Below are 16284 nucleotides of genomic sequence, written 5' to 3'. Positions count from 1 at the left end.
AGTTTCTCTTCCATTGATTCTCTGTAACATGGCACTATCCTGATTTTCCTAACTCTCTTTTGAACATTGTAGTATAGGGAATATTTAAAAATGTTGACATACATTATTTTTAAGTATAATATGTAAATGGCTGAGTGATGCTCTATCATGTGGATACATCGTAAGTTACTTAAGCATTCTTGTAGGTAGGTATTGAGATTGATTCTGTTTTTACTCTTCTAATTATTCCTTCAACAGGTGAAAAGGTCAGTGAATATGCGCATTTCTTAAAATGTCCTCTGCTGTGCAGAGGCCTGCACCTGTTTACCTGGCAGCCAGTCCTACATAAGAACCATTCCAACACCTCTCTAACTTGTACTTATATCATAGAGAGTGCAAGTGATTCTTGCTCCCACTCTTTTATGTCATCTCTCAAAATTTTAACCTCAGTCTTCTTTCTTCTTTACTGTAATTCTCCTATAAATGGACTTTCAAGACCTCAAAAAAACCTCAGTTGACAGCTCTAGAACTGAACTCTCTTTATTCAACCATCCAAACAGTCATCTGTCCATCCATCTATCCACCATCAATTATGGGGTCCTCTACATATTCCATTTATTCACTGTTTTTCTAGAGAAACAATGATGAAGACATGGCTTCTGTCCGTAATAGATAGATTAGTAGAGTTGAGGAAGAAGCTAGACAGATCTCTGATTAAGTAAAATTTATACAAAGTGGATGAATAGTCCTAATTGGAATATCCAGCATGATGTGGAAAGTGGGAGGGCATTTGGGACAGTTTGCCCAAAGCAGGTGGCATCCATGCTGAGTTCTGAAGGATGGATGAGTGTTTGCTAGCTTAAGGAGGATAACAAAGAGTGTTTTAGTCAGAGAAGTAGCAAGAGAAAAGGGGGAAGGAGGGGCACCTTGGTGGCTCAGTGGATTAAAGCCTCTGCCTTCATTCAGCTCAGGTCATGATCTCGGGGTCCTGGGATTGAGGTCTGCATCAGGCTCTCTGCTCAGTGGGGAGCCTGCTTCCCCATCTCTCTCTGCCTGCCTCTCTGCCTTCTTGGGATCTCTGTCTGTCAAATAAATAAATAAAATCTTAAAAAAAAAGAAGAAAAAGAAAAGGAAGAAAGAGAAGAAGGAATATTTGGGGAACTGTAAGCAAATCAGTAAGCTATCCTCTCTCTCTCTCTCTCTCTCTCTCTCTCTCTGTGTGTGTGTGTGTGTGTGTGTGTGTGTACACACCTTATGCACAGGTATGAAAAGTCAGTTGAACCACAAAAGGAACAAGACTGTGGAATATCTTGTTCCTCAGCTAAAGTTGAAACTTCCATCTGAAGGTAGTGGAAAGCCATTGAAGGATTTTAAGCAGGAAAGTAGCAAGGCCAGCTTTGTTTTGAGGGAGACTTCTTGGGTGCAGCAGGGGAGAATGAATTGCAGATGGGCAGGACAGGGAGAGAATTTACAAGACAGAAGAGATGAGGAGGATGTGAGCTAGGTGACAATGAGGATGAAGAAAAGGGGGAAATGCAAAAGCTGTTAAAGAGGTAGAATTGACAGACAGAAGAACTGATTATTTCCTGGGGGTGGGGGGGTGTTGGTGAGGGATGAACAGGAGGCATCAATGGCCCCCAGGTGTTCAGGTAACTAACCTTTTGTACAGCTTCCATATAGATTGGACCACCTGATATCACCCAGGGAGAGCTGGTCAACCTTGAGATGAGAGGAAGGCCAGGGATGCAACCCTAGAATCACTAACATTTCCATGGCAGTTCTTCCTCATGAAGGATGCTGAATTCACAAGGGCTCAAGACTAAAGGCTTCCATCTTTAACTCAAGGCTCTTCAACAACGCATAACTGCAGTGCTCTGGCATTAGCTAATACCATGGCGCCTGCTAAAATTCTTGACATTTGTATGTGCCAATAATGGTGTAAGGGAGGTTTTATTATTGTTTTGTTAATGATAATTAGACTTAAATTACTTTCCCAAGTTTATGCAGCTAATAAATGAAGAAATCAAAATCTCACCCAGGTCTGATATCAAAGTCTGGCTCCTTCGACTGCACCACTGCCTTGGTTTGATCCCTCAAGATGGCTGCTCTGATCCGTCATGCTAGTCCTACCTATAACGGGGCTCTGCTTGGTTTCCCTCAGTTCACACTCCAGACTTCCTCTCAGAAGCCACATCTCTCCCTCAGAGGCCTTCTCCCCGACTCGCTTTATCCTCCGTTTTGCATCTTCCCCAGTACTTTTTAAAAATATCATTTGTATTTTGTTCTTTCTGGTTTAGAATCTATTGAATGCTAGACATGTGCCAGATATGATAAGGAGCAGTTTCTAATACATGCCACACTGTGCCTGAGATCTTGCAGATGGATGCTGTTCCTGGAGGAGGTAAATGTGGTATTGGGATTGGAACTTGGGCCTATCAGACTTCGAAATTCGTGCTTAGAGGAAGAGAGAGGAAGGAAAGAAAGGAGAAAAAGAGAGGGACAGGAAAACAGGGATAAAAATGTAAAAGAAACATTTTAATACAGGCAGTAATTTTGGAGGCAACTCTCAGGACTGGCCATGGGTCTCAAGAGGGATCATCTGGCAAACACAGACCAGAGGTGGCTGTAGACGTTCACATTTTCTTTCCTTGGTTCAAGACAAAAAGTGCTCCTCACCAATACGACTTGCTCTAGAGCATATCACAGACCTTAAAAAAAAAAAAAAAAAAAAAAAAAATCTTGGGAAGAGAAATATCATGGAAGATAAAATCCATGTAACCAATGGGCAGCCAAGCTTTCTCAGAGGTGCTACAACTGAGGCTTCATTGATCCGTACACACAGCAGAACATCTGATAATAGGAAATGAACTGGGAAACCTAACAGTCACTTGGCACTACTACACAAATATATAAGGTATCAAAGTTAACAACTTATATAATAATACCAAATAAGATAATGTCCGATGTGGGAGCTGAATTACTCTGATGTCCTAGCTTTGGGGGGCTGCTAGGATCTTTGCTGCACTGGTAGAGTAACAAGGTTGTTCACTTTTATGGAACTAAATGTTCTGTACTTTCTTTCCCTAGAATGAGCACCACCCAATTTCCTCTTGTCTGTGCATATTGCAAAGCCACTTATGAAGCCATGCTTAGCAAATACTCCTTATAAGGGGCCAGATAATCAATATTGTGGGCTTTTATGGCCATGTAGCCTCTGTCGCATCTGCTTAGTCCAACCCCTGTAGTGTGAAAGCAGCCACAGATAAAATGTAGCGAGTGTGCCTGCATTCCAATAAAACTTTATTTATGGGCACTGAAATTTGAATTTAATAAAAGCTTTCATGTGTCAATAAATAGGATTCTTTTGATTTTTAAACCCAGTTAAAAATATAAAAACCATTCTTAGCTTGAGGCTCTATGGAAACAGGCAATGAACTGGGTTTGGCCTGTGGCCCAGAGTTTGCTGACCCCTACACGACAGTCCAGAAGGCTGAGGGTGGTTCGGTTCTCCTGTGTTCATAGGACATCTTTCCAGAAGGAAGTGGCTAGCGAGCTCTGTTATTGCCGCTGAGCTTCAACTATTAATTGGTATTGTTTCTTATTCTCCGCTATATTTTAAGGTATGAACCTAAGGAATTTTAAAGTCATTATGTGGGTGAGGGACTGTTAAAAATAAATCCTTCAGGTTTAGAAGTGGTCGAGAGGGAGTAGAGGATGTTAGCGAATCCAGGAGTTTTCAGGTAAATGGTTCAGAAAGCATTGGGCTGGGCGGCAGGTTGCCTCTAAAGGTCATTGGTACTACTTTGTGTCTTCTCTTTATATACTTTATGTCTCTCATAAAATAAAGTTGAAGCAGTTTAATTTAACAGTCTAATTAGTAATGGATTTTTCATTTTATATTTTTGACTATGCAATACAGAGGTCTAGATGTGACTAAGCCCAAGGAAGGATATGTGTATATTACATCGGGCCTTTCTGACAGCAGGCTACATGGAAATGATCTGTTTCTGTTTGCTTGCCAAAGAATCGGTGGGTGTGGGGAGACATAGCTGTGCATTTTCTCTGAATAACAGGCCCAGGGATTGGGATACATTTTGAGCCTCACTTCAACCATTATGCAGTTGTTTCCTGATATTATATGTGGTCAACGGAAAAAATCGGAACAGCCTTGCCCACTGGATCTTGAAAGTCAACACCTTGGGATTCATTTTTTTTTTTTTTAATTGGTTTTACACCCCTGAGCCAGAGCACGAGGGGTAGGGCAAAGATGAAGATCCGAGTAAAGATCTGGTCTTGAAACTTGACCGAGACTTGAGAGAGACACCTCTCTTGGGAGTTCAGTAACACTCTGAACACATTCTCATGGAGAAGGCGAAGGTTGGACAAGAGGCCACAGGACTGTGTTTGAGTCATGCTTTTTCTGTATAAGCCAGAGAAGGAGAGTGACTTTGAAATTTAACTTTGTGATTTAGTCTCTCTAAAATCATTTAATTCTCTTATCCCGCTACAGGTGATCAGCCCAAAACAGCAACAAATACTCCCACAGATGCAATATTCACTTGAGAACATATAGATTTTCAAAGCTGAAAATAGTTTTTTTTTTTAAATGAACAATCCCATCAAAACACAGATTAAGTTCCTAATCCATCAAAAAAAAAAAATCCTTAAAATGTCTATTTGTGTCCAGAAAGCTACATGCTACAAACAATTCTTCCCACTTGGGGGACTTTCTAATGTATTTAAAGAAAAAGCGGGGCGCCTGGGTGGCTCAGTGGGTTGAGCTGCTGCCTTTGGCTCGAATCATAATCTCAGGGTCCTGGGATCGAGTCCCGCATCGTGCTCTCTGCTCAGCAGGGAGCCTGCTTCCCTCTCTCTCTCTCAGTGTCTGCCTCTCCGTCTACTTGTGATTTCTCTCTGTAAAAAAAAAAAAAAAAAAAAAAAAAAAAAAAACTTTAAAGAAAAAGATGCCTATAATTTCCTGAGCTTGCAACATTTTGAGAAAGACCAAAAAACAAACAAACAAACAAAAAAAAACAACCCCAAATTTTATCTTCTTTGGAAAACAAGTTGTTTTCCAGTGATGTATGTTCTTATATTTTGAGATACAGTACTTCTTACTTCGAAACGTGGCAATTTCCACGTAGCCAGTGTAGGAGAGCATGTACAGAGAGCTCTGCCTCCTCTGGCCATCCTTCTGGTGTCTGGGTTTGGGAGAAGAGGGCCTTCAGTCTGCAGGTCCCAAGCATCACAGTTTACTTGTTCTGTAAGCGCCCCAAGTTCCATTTCTGCTCCACCTTTAAGGTGGGCTTGTTGGGCTCAGTAGGGACTACCGCACCCCAGGGGCCTAGAGCCAGAGATAAACATAGAATAACCAATCTGGTAAATTACTGTGTCTTCTGTTGCCCTCCTGATCTGTTCCAGTGCTGGAATACACTAGGCCAGAGGGATATTATCCCAAATACAGGTGGAAAAATCATTTATGTAGATTGGGCATTGGCTCTGTAGAGCTGATTTTCTTCTTGGGGAGGAAAGAACCGGGAGGTGAGAGGTAGGCAGAGAGGGGGAAGCAATCCCAAAGATGAGGGGGTGGGTGGGGAGGGGTGTGTGGGTGGGAAGGGGAAAGATACGTTCTTTCAGATAAAATTAATTGGCTCTGTAAATGGCAGAAAGGAAGACTTGAGATGGCTTAACCCACTTTGGCTGATTCATTTAATAAAGTTTGGGTGAAGCCTTAGCTGTGTTTTAGGGTCATTTTTATCCATAGTACCAGGCACCTCCTATAAGTAAGCCTAGTTTACAGTAGCTTTGGCTTTGCTGCTGGGCTCACGTGGTCCAAAAACTGCAGGACTTCGACCCCTATATCCAGGGGAGGATGTTTTCAGAGAGAGAGAGAGAGAGAGACGAGGGAGAGAGAGATTGAGACATGGAAATGTTTGAATTCTTGCGTCCCCTTTGGGTTGGGGGGAATAAATAGGCCATGTTGCAGCCAAAAGAGAAACAAAGGATGGCGCAGAGAAAATGGGTCCACTGAGAGACTCACCCTTATTTACTCTGGGAAGGTAAAGAACAAGCACAAAAAGGAGTGTGAGGGACCACTGGCACCTGTTATCGGTCATTAACAAACGACCATGTACTGCTAATCTGTGATCATAAAAAGGCCATCTGCTAATGCTCAAAGGTCATTAAGATGCCAGCCGTGTTTACTCTATTCTCATTGGTTGGGCCAGTCATTTCCAAGAAAAAAGGGGCTTCAATGGTTATTGTGGTGGTGCTTGCTAATGCCACTCTAGTTACGGGTCTGTCAGTGTTTCCTTTATAACCCCCTACTCTCATCTGATTTAAAACACAGCCACAAAAATAACAGGTTTACCGAATATGCATGTATGTATACATGTATGTGCTGTTTATTTTCACAGAGGGGGAAATTTGAAGTGCAACAGCTTGACTCTATTCATGTTCAAAGATACTCATTAAAAAGGAAAGGTGATTTCTTCATTTTGGGTCTTCTTTTATTTAACCTGACTGATGGGCCTATTTTGTATAATAGCCTTCCCGCAATCCCTAAAAACTATTTTCCTCGATAAAATAAACATCTTTGTGAAGGAGAATCATCATCCCAACTTGACTGAGACTGTGGCTTTTCCATGCCGTTGAGAGAATTGGATGATGTGTGGGTTGACCGAAGACTGGATTAATGCTGGGACTGTGCCTTAGAAAGGGCACATACTGAATTAAAGCTTACCTCCCCTTTTGCCTGCTTCTCTTGTCAGAAATTATCAGATGGGTTACCCAATTGATTTTGTTTCTCTGACCTTTCCTGTGGGTTTGTGCATGTAGTTCTCTCTAAAGAGGAGAGGGTAAATTATTTTTTCTTTCCTTTTGTTTTTTAAAAACAAAACAGGGTAACAGTGAATTCATAGAAACCTGTCAGGGTGATAGAACATGTTGAGTGTTCAAAAGTGCTACTAACATTAGAGGAGTTATCTAGAGCTAAATAATCTCATTATTATTATGTGTATACACATGTCAGTGTGAGATATATGTCTAGAACTTTAAGGAACTGTTCTTTTTTTCTTATATATTTTCTTGTCTCCTCTTCTAGGATTCCCTGGAAAAGGAAAGCTAGAAATAAAGCCCTGTGTGTAAACTAATTGACCAAAGGACTCACAAGCAAGTTATGTAATTTTAAAATTCTATCCCCAGTCTGTTCATTGCGGCTGTTAAGGAAGGTGGCTCTTATTAGTGGGTGGCCTGGCAGACCATATGTTCTACTACCTGGCCACAGCAGGTGGGCAAGACAAAACCCACTTCTAAAATATGAATTTTAGCAATACTCTGTGTGTGTACATGCGTGCGTGTGTGCACGTGTGCATATTTGGGGGTAAAACAAGCAAAATGGTCAGACCTTCAAGGTCATTGTAGACCTGTATACTTAAGTGTGATTTTTCAAAAACCCAGGCAGTTGGGTTTGGTTTTTTTTTTTGTTTTGTTTTGTGTTTTTTTTTTTCTCCTGAGATTCTTTAGTGATGGAGGCCAAGATTGTTGTTCAGAATTTTTCTCCTTCATTTCTGATAGCATCATCGTTTCTCATCATACCCTTGCCTTTCATCTCTGCCAATTAAGTAAGTAGCCAGAGCCTTGTTTTGAAAGTTCTGAGTAGTTAGTAAGCTCTTTTTTTTCCGAGCCAAGCCAACGTGTCCTCTGGAGGCCTCTGAATGAGGGGTCTGTCCACTGCCCCCACCTCTGTCTGCCTGTTAGTGCAGGCCTGGGCTTAATCTTTTGCTTTCAACGAGTTGCAAGGGGGGTGGAAGTTATAGAGCAGGGGGTGGGGTGGTGACCGCAGGTGGCTGAAGAAAGAGGTCTTGTTCTCATGATGCTAAATGGCTGGTTAGCACTGCTTTTACTGTGAAATTCAGCTTCTGTCACTTCGTGGTTAATTGCTTTATTATTCTCAGATCCAGATTGGACCTGATTTAGTTCTGTCAGGAGCCATGACTCCTCCTGGCATTTGGCCAGGATCCTTTCGATCCTTTGATCTGAGGTTTTATAATCACATTACCGTTCAGATTGCGGCAGGAGGCATGGGGCTTTTGCAGCCGCTTTCTACTTAGAAGTGCCCAGGTTTGCTCAGTAGGTGAATGGAGTGTGACTTTGACGTGGGCAGGGGACGGATGATTGGGGTCTTATCCCTAACTCAGTTTGTCCTTCCTGGTCTTAGGCTTTATGGGTTTAATTTGCTTTCCTCTTTCTGTTCAGCCCCAAATGGCGATGGTAGCAGGCATATGGACTCGCCTGTCTGGTGGGTTTATTTTCAGCCATCTCTGAGTTGAACCCTGGGTAAGGTTTTGCTCTCCTCTTTTGCCAGAGCTTTTCTACATCAGCTGGCTGTTCTTACCGTGAAACAAGCCAACAGGTAGTTAAAGTGGCCTCCCCCATAACTGTAAGCAGAGGCTGGCTGACCCCCATCGATTGTTCTAGGCTGAAAACGTCAAGTAGCCCATGGGCGGTGGGCTGTGTTGTTAGTGTGCCTGGTGAGGGTGAGGAGCAGAAGCAACGAAGGCCTGGGCTTTTTAATAGGCAGGGCTGTAAATGTCGGCCAGGCCTAAGTCACAGATGCACCACAGAGCTCTTTCAAGCCCTTATTCCTATGCTCCACTTGTAACTATTTTTAACCTTATTAAAAAGGAACGAAATGCTTCAGCTTCACAAGCGCATGCTAGAGTCTTGCAGTAAATTTCTTTGGTTTATAACTCCACCTTTGATTCAGAAGGCCAGCGGGCATGAGAACTCGGATAAACATAAATCTCCAGATCTGCTCCAGGGAACCACATGCAGTTAGGGATGTGCTAGAAGCTGGCCCTGGGGCTCCAGCTGGAGCAGAGGGGAAGGAGAGGCTCCCCTCTTTAGATTTTCAGGCAGCCCAATCTTCAATTCAATCTTGCAAAGACAGAATTTGTGGCATTTGTGTAATAGAAACACAGGCAGAAGTCAGAAGCATGCACCCAGGCAGGTGATGTCTGATAAATTGAGCTGCACGTGACCAGTTTCCCGGCACAAGGTCAACAGGCCATGGAAGCCAACGGCTGGTGTAGGAGGCAGAAATGGGGCTGGCATTACAGGACCAAGGGATTTTTGTCTTTTTTCCCACGTCTCACATGGCAGCTCCTCTTCTATCAGTAGCAGGGGCTAAAATCTCATTTAGAATTTCTTCTAAGCTATCTAGTTGGGAAAGTCTTTGCTAACTTTTGAAAGAAGGACTTTTTTGGGCCAGGCCTGATGTTGGTCCCAGGTCCCCGCCTGGGTCTCTCTGTCACAATTTGAAACAGAAAGAGACTCTTGCTGCTATACTGCTTTGAGTTCAGATGCCCATTATGTGAAGAAGCCCAAATTGGACTAAATTTCAGATGGTCAACAAGGAGGCCTCAGATGAGCTGGCGTGATAACAGAAGTTTCTGGTTTAAGACTTTGGTGGTCATTGTGGGTGTACTGTGTAAGAACTGAAGGAACATTGCCTGGGACAAACAAGACAAGATTTCTGTCCTGAGAGCTTGTCATTTTGTTAGAGATGCCACATCCAGTTATAGAGCTGTATGGCGCATACATGACTACAGCATTAACACCACTGGAGGTCAGAAAAGAAAGCATGTATGGTGCCAGGCCAGGTCAAAAAAGGCTGATGAGAGCAAGGGCACTAGATTCTCAGGCACCGTTAAGTGTCGGCTCTCATGAACATCTGGCATTTTTAACTGTTGTTGATTACTTCTCTCCTCTCACTTTCTGGCAACAAAATTCTCTTTCCCATGGGAGAAGTCCATGCCACATGATTGATTCAGGGGAACTGCCCTAGCACAGGGTTGTGCATGTGATTGAGGCCTGGCCAATCAGAATATCTCACTGCTTTGGCTATGTTGATTGGTTCAAAGATGGACCTCTGACTCCATCTAGCCAATCCTAAGCCTCCTGAAACTCTCTTGCTGGAGCTAGAGGGAAGACTTGTTCTTTCTACTGGGCTTGCCAGGCTGAAAATGTGTGCATGTGGGGCTGCTAACAGCTCTTCTAACACAGTGTGAAGAGAGCCAGTTTGAGCTGAACAGAGATAAGCAGAGCTAAGAGATGGCAAGAGAAACAGACATCTTTCAGTGACGTCATTTGAGTTCCGTATCTAGCAGTGTCTGAAACCATTTATGTGGGCCAGTAATTTCTTTAATCTTTACTAACTTGAGTCAGGTCCTATAAGTTATAAGTGGAGGAATTTGACTAATATGGGATGGGGGGGTATGATAAAATGTTTCGAGGAAGGAGGATACTTGTTTCTATGTGAGTGCTGTGGCTTGTAAACAGTGTAGTAACTGTACCCAAAACAAAACAATAACAGAGTGTGTTAGCCTGGCTAACTCTTTTCTCTTGAAGACAAGCTACATGGCAGCATATAGAATTAAGGCCAGATAAAATGCTTATTGGTACTGGGCCCAAGAAATCCATTTTTAGAAATATATTTATCAGGGTGAGTTACTACGCAAACCTTCCCAACTTTCTTCAGAAACCTCATTATCACCATACATTCTGCCAAGAACACACTTTGAAACATGATACTTTGACCAGAACATTCAATTCAATATTTATTGAACTCTGTGAGTCAGTTATTGTGCTAGGTTTGGGGATACACTGAGAAACAGGATAGACATAGTCTCTCTCCTCAAAGAACTTATGAACTCAAAAGATAATATAAACTGGTATTATTTAATGAGAAGAGAGTTTTCCAGTGGCTTTATATTTGCTAAACATTCAATGTCTAAGATCTCTCTCAAGACTTTGTTTTATCTGGGTCTCAGGACATATCTGTCTCACAGTTTTAATATTAGAGATCCCTAACTCCTTCTTAGAGTTTTTCTGCTAGTTAACCTATGATTTATGGCATAATCCACTGGTCTTGGTTTATTTAAGTGTTAAATTTCTAAAGTATTTGGCCATTCCTATAAACTTGCTTTGCACGGTGCCAACTAAAAGGTTATGCTCAAATTAAAAGAAAAAAATTAAAAAGAAGAAAAAAATAATATTGTGCCAATCCCAGCTGAATTGAGTATAATATTTTTGTATTCCCTCTACACATCTTCCCCACTTTCTGTTGTAGCCTGGAATATCAATAATTGTAGCATCAATAGGCTACTTTTATGTATTTTTATGCTTCTCAGTAGTGGTACACTCATGGTAGCAAAATATGATGGCCCAGAGGCTATAAGTAATGGAGATTTTAGGTGCTGGTAGGCCTCTTCTCTCATTTGCTAGAGTAATTGAATCAGACTTAGGTTCAGACCCTGGCTCTATCACTTAGTAGCTATATTTCTTGGGTCATATTGCTTAATTACTCTGAACTTCAGATTCCTCAATGGTAAAATGAGACTAAATAATAGTAATATCTGTCTTGGATGTGAGGACTAAGTCAAATAAGGCATAAAAAGTGATTAGCAAAATGCTGGCATATAAAATTATTCAAAAGATGCTAAAGTCAGTGTGTGCATGTATGATGAAAAACAAGATACTTTTACCATCTCAGAGTATTTACCATCTCCCCAAGATACATAGACATTGCAAAGGGAAAAATAGTAATTTTATAGTGGAGAAACCTGACAAAAACTGCTTTTGTCAAGTGGTCAGAGTAACATCATTAATAATGAGGTTCACAATCCAATAATAATTGGCTAAGTAGAAATCATGTGCCTCCTGATACAATGCACTGAGACGGACACAACACTGCATTTATGATATGCTTGCCAAAAATCTATAACCTGAATTTAATCATGCAGAAGCATCAGACAAACCCAGATTGGGAGACATTAACAGTAAAGAAGTAACTGACCTATCCTTTTTGAAAATATCAGGGTCACAGAAGATAAACAACAGATTAAGGAACTGTCAACATGCAATGTATGATCCAAGATGGGAGACTGGCTAGAAAAATAAAGGGGGGGGGGATTTCAATAGGATATTTGGCAAAATTTGGATATAATCTTTAGGTTTGATTATAACACCGTTTCAATGCTAATTTCCTGATTTTAGTAATTGTGTGATGGTTATGTAAGATGTTAATAGTTGAGGGATCTGAGTGAAAGGTATATATATATATATATATATATATTCATATATATATATATATATTCACATCAATTTTATAAAATTTGGGAATCAAATTATTTCAAAGTGGAAAGAAAATGCATGTAGTAGGCATTCAATAGATCATGTTGTGACTGAGGGAATCTTCCTGAATCTGGGCCAGTCATTTAGATGAGGTTGGCAGCTTTGAGTGCTGTGTCTGTATGTACCTCTGCTGGGAGGTCTGGCAGCTCCATGAGGGTGTTAGACATTCGCAAGGGCATTCCGGGGCTGGTTTCTATCTGACTGTCTCCCTATGGTATGTCCTTCATCTCCACAGCTCCTTTGAGAAAGAAGTTTGAGACAAGCAGGAAGTTAGTTTCTGACAGTTTTTAGAAATCCAGCTCCTCTTCTGAAGTCAGTGTGATTGTCCAATTGACACAGATCCACCCACAGCTCTCTGTTTTGTTCAAACATTAATTCTGCTCTGGAAGCTACCATCATCCTTTTGCTTGTTGGGCCTTACCTTTTGATCGTTGGGAACAGGAGGAACAATGGTAGACTTAAAACAAAGGGTTAAGTGTCCAAATCTGACATTCACATTGTCAATATAGTACATGTCCTAGAAGAAAGGAAAGGCGACTAAAGCCACCAAAGGGGCATTAATACAAGGATCTACAGAGTTCTAGAAGAAGGCTTGGTTCCGGAAAAACCAAACCAGAGAGAGGTTTTGACCTGTAAAATCATAAGGTCCTGAAATGTAAACATGCGTTCTTTGCCATTCGTGGCAGAAACTGGCTGCATGTCAAAATGGGAAAGGACCAGATGGGGGGAAAATAAAAGGAAAAGCTACCACCAAAGTAAACAAAACACACATGAGCCTTGTCATCAAGTAACAAGTAACATCAAGTAACATGTAACAAGTCTGAGGGTGATGAGGTTTATGAAGGGCTTGAATGAACTCAGGTGATAGATCTGAGAGACTGTGAAACTATGGAGAGTGGAGTTGCTGGCCGGGAGCACGGGCGTATCTTCCGCCGAAGCCTTCTTTCCACCCTGGTTAGAATTGCAACCCAAACTCAGGAATATCCCTCTTCTTAATCTGGCTCATCCACTCACAGCCCCTTGAACGTGGGCTGCTGTGAATCGGTGGTGACGATCTTGCAAGAAACATTGTGAAGTTAACAAATATGATTTGTAATGGGCACTGCAGATATAAAGTGCCATAAAATGCTAATGAATGATAGTGTGCGTCCACTGGTTAGCGGGCCAGCGCAACAGGCCAAGGATAACAGAAAAAGAGACTGCCTTTTGAACACACAAAGTGCTATCCTATTCATCTGGCCTCATGCCTGCCACCATGGGAGGCTCTGGCTCGGCCCTCATTATTCACCCAAACAACTTCCTTTCCCTCTCTGTCTGGGTCTGCAGGCCGCTTTCTGAGCAAAGAAAGATTCCCTGAAACCTTTTGGCGCCATCAACAACAGCAGCAGCAAGAAAAGTTTGGCTTGAAAAATTCATTCATAGGATGAAAAAATACAATGGAAATCTATCATTATGGATGTTTCCGAGAGAGGGAGAAAAAAGACCCGGGCTTTGTTTTGCATTTTGGTAAGAAATGATATATAGCTACCTCGTAAAAACAGTTTTATTAAAAAGATCTTCTCGCCCTGAATTCAAAATACGAATTGTGCCCTCTTATCATCCAGTCACTTTAGAATGAAAGTTGAAAATGCTGATACTGTGGAACTAGCCCTTGGTATTCTATCTCATAGCTGATATATTTGTCTAATACTTTGGTTTTTGAAGGCCCATTACTCAGGACCCGTGTGCAGGGCTGTTCATTTTAATCCTTTCTGCGTACTGAAAACAGGAATGTGAGAAAGAAGCTGTAGATAAGGTTCCCTCTTCTGTGTCGGTAGGTGGTGGGGTATGAGCCAGATAGCAAGACGAATGGAGTTGTTGTTGTCACCTTAAGAAAAGGGTTCTGACCTCAGATTTGCGGGGTTTTTGTTTAGGGAAACCCTGCTCAGAAGTAGGGTTCTCTGTTGGTTAGACCATCCCTCCTTTTGTGGAGTAGAAAATTTTAAGAGCCCAGCAAGTTGTGCAGATATTCATAATGGGAAGTTCAGGGGGCTTCCAACACCTTAGATTCATAATAGAACAGTTAGAATCTTATGTCTTATGTCTACTCTGCCCTAATGAAAGGAACCTCTTTTGGGCCTGAAGCAGCATATCGAGGACCAGTCAGAAGGCTGGGGCTATCTTGTGCTATGAAATGTGAGGGGAATTGTGCAGTTCTTACTCCATGGTGCTTCTGGGTTCCTTGAGGGTTGCTGAGGGTCCCAGAGTAAGCTGTTTCACAGTGCTAATACCTTGGTTTACACAAAGCCATCCAGCAATTATACAGATGCTTGACAGTGTTATCATCATTATTTATTTTGCTATAAGCTAGATTTATAGCATTTGTAATACTAAGCATAAGAAACATTAATAGCTTTACTAATTATATCACTACTTTACAGATATACAAAGCGATAAAAATGCCAAGTAAGTGAACTAGTAAAACATTTTTAAGAGAATTTTAAAATCACTTGCTGATTGACGATGTCTTTGGTGAGTCTTGGGGTTTGAATGGAGAAGAAGACAGACTTCTTTGTAGATTTAAGTCTCGCTTTCCTGCCTCTTCGTGATAAATTGAAAGTAATTCTGCCTTAACCTGACCATAATCAACTGAGCCATGTATTTAATGCGGAGCCAACAAAATGTACTTTGTTTTGGATCAGAGCTAAATGAAAATCCAAGTGTGGAGAAGGAGAGAGGGAGAGAGAGGGAGAGAAGGAGAGAGAGAGGGGAAACTATCATAAGTGAAGTGGGGGAATAAAGAGAACTGAGGAACTAACGCTGTGCATCTCCCCATTCTGGTTATTGATCTTGCTCTGTGTTCTCCAGAAAACACCTTGTTATAAATGAGGATATTGAGTGAAGAAAAAGAGTTAATAAATCCGCTGCCTTTGCCACAACTGCTAATGGAAATCCATGAGCAGTTTCAGTGCTGGACAAGTAAAAAGACCAAATTTGGAATGAGGACATAGTGGATAAGAATTGAGTAGGCAGCATGCCCGGTCCGTGAGCTGCAGTGCTGGGCAACATTTTTTGTGGGTTGCAGTTCACAATTCCTGAGGTCCTGTCTATTGACCTGTATAACAAGTCAGCAGCAAGACTACCACTGCCGTCCTAGAGCAGGAAGATCCCTGCTTTTGTAAATAAAGTTCCTGGAACACAGCCATACTCTTCCATTGAAGTATCATCTACTGTTACTCAACCCAGAGTTGAGCAGTTGCGACAGAGACCTTATGGCCCACAAAACTGAAAAGATTTACTATCTGACCATTTATTTAAAAAAAAAAAAAAGATGACTCTAAAAGAGTGCCCATTTTTCTAATTATTTCTCACTGGGATGCAGTACATGACCACTTCAAAGTTTTCACTGCTTATCCCAATGCTGTCTGAGCATCAGAAGCCTGAATGGAGGAGGGGAGGGTGCGTGTATAGAAAAAGGCCCTTCTGTTTGTGCAAAAATAAGAAGTGTGACCCTTTAAAAAAAAGGCCTAGGTTGCATTAGATAATCCTGATTTTAAATGTCTAATCTTAAAGCTATAACTCAGGGATAAAAGAGTGTGAGTATTTTTATTTGTGGTTTGTGGTGGGTCTTATTGCATTTCTCCGTCTTCTTAAAGCTAGCTGGGAGGTTCATAGTAGGGAATAACTCACCTAAGCCAACTTGAATGAAATCTCCACCACCACCTCCCCGAAGAAAATTCCTAACGTGGAAAATTCATTTCAGCAAGAGAGGTCTCTACTTTTGAAATGTTTTGACCTGATTTAGAGGCTAGATATAAATAAAAAAGAGGGAGCTGTTTACTCACCAAACTTATGATAAAATATTTGAGAGCTCACCCATACTGGATGCAATCTAACAATATTTGCAAAGTAGACATTGTACTTCTGTTGCTTTCATTTGCCTCTGAACAATTCTTGGATTTTTCCATCACCCTTGATCTCATTGCTGCCTATATAGAATTCTATACCCTATAAAGTTTAGCTGAAATTCAACCACTTTCATGACTATTTCTCAACTAACTCAGCTGAGGATAATGGAAAGCTCACAGGCATTGCAATCAGTTAGAAAGACCTAAGTTCACATCCTGGCTA

General features: G+C 41.5%; 1 long non-coding RNA gene across 3 annotated transcripts in view; it reads left to right on the top strand.

Moving 5' to 3' along the window:
• Window positions 1–16284, top strand: part of LOC106004771 — a 118223-nt gene that overhangs the window by 38571 nt on the left and 63368 nt on the right. For 2 of the 3 annotated variants that reach the window (XR_001177768.2, XR_006606039.1), the window contains exon 1: window positions 12192–13680. The exons of the other annotated variant lie outside the window; for it this stretch is intronic. This is a non-coding gene — a long non-coding RNA (uncharacterized LOC106004771). Of the gene's footprint in view, window positions 1–12191; window positions 13681–16284 lie in introns of those variants that run through there. 3 annotated transcript variants of the gene reach the window in all.

The sequence above is a fragment of the Mustela putorius genome, unplaced genomic scaffold, assembly GCF_011764305.1.
Source record: "Mustela putorius furo isolate JIRA1106 unplaced genomic scaffold, ASM1176430v1.1 tig00000224_pilon_pilon_pilon, whole genome shotgun sequence".
NCBI classification, from domain to species: domain Eukaryota; kingdom Metazoa; phylum Chordata; class Mammalia; order Carnivora; family Mustelidae; genus Mustela; species Mustela putorius.
Note: the sequence above shows the minus strand (reverse complement) of the source record. Positions and strands in the feature narration are given on the sequence as shown.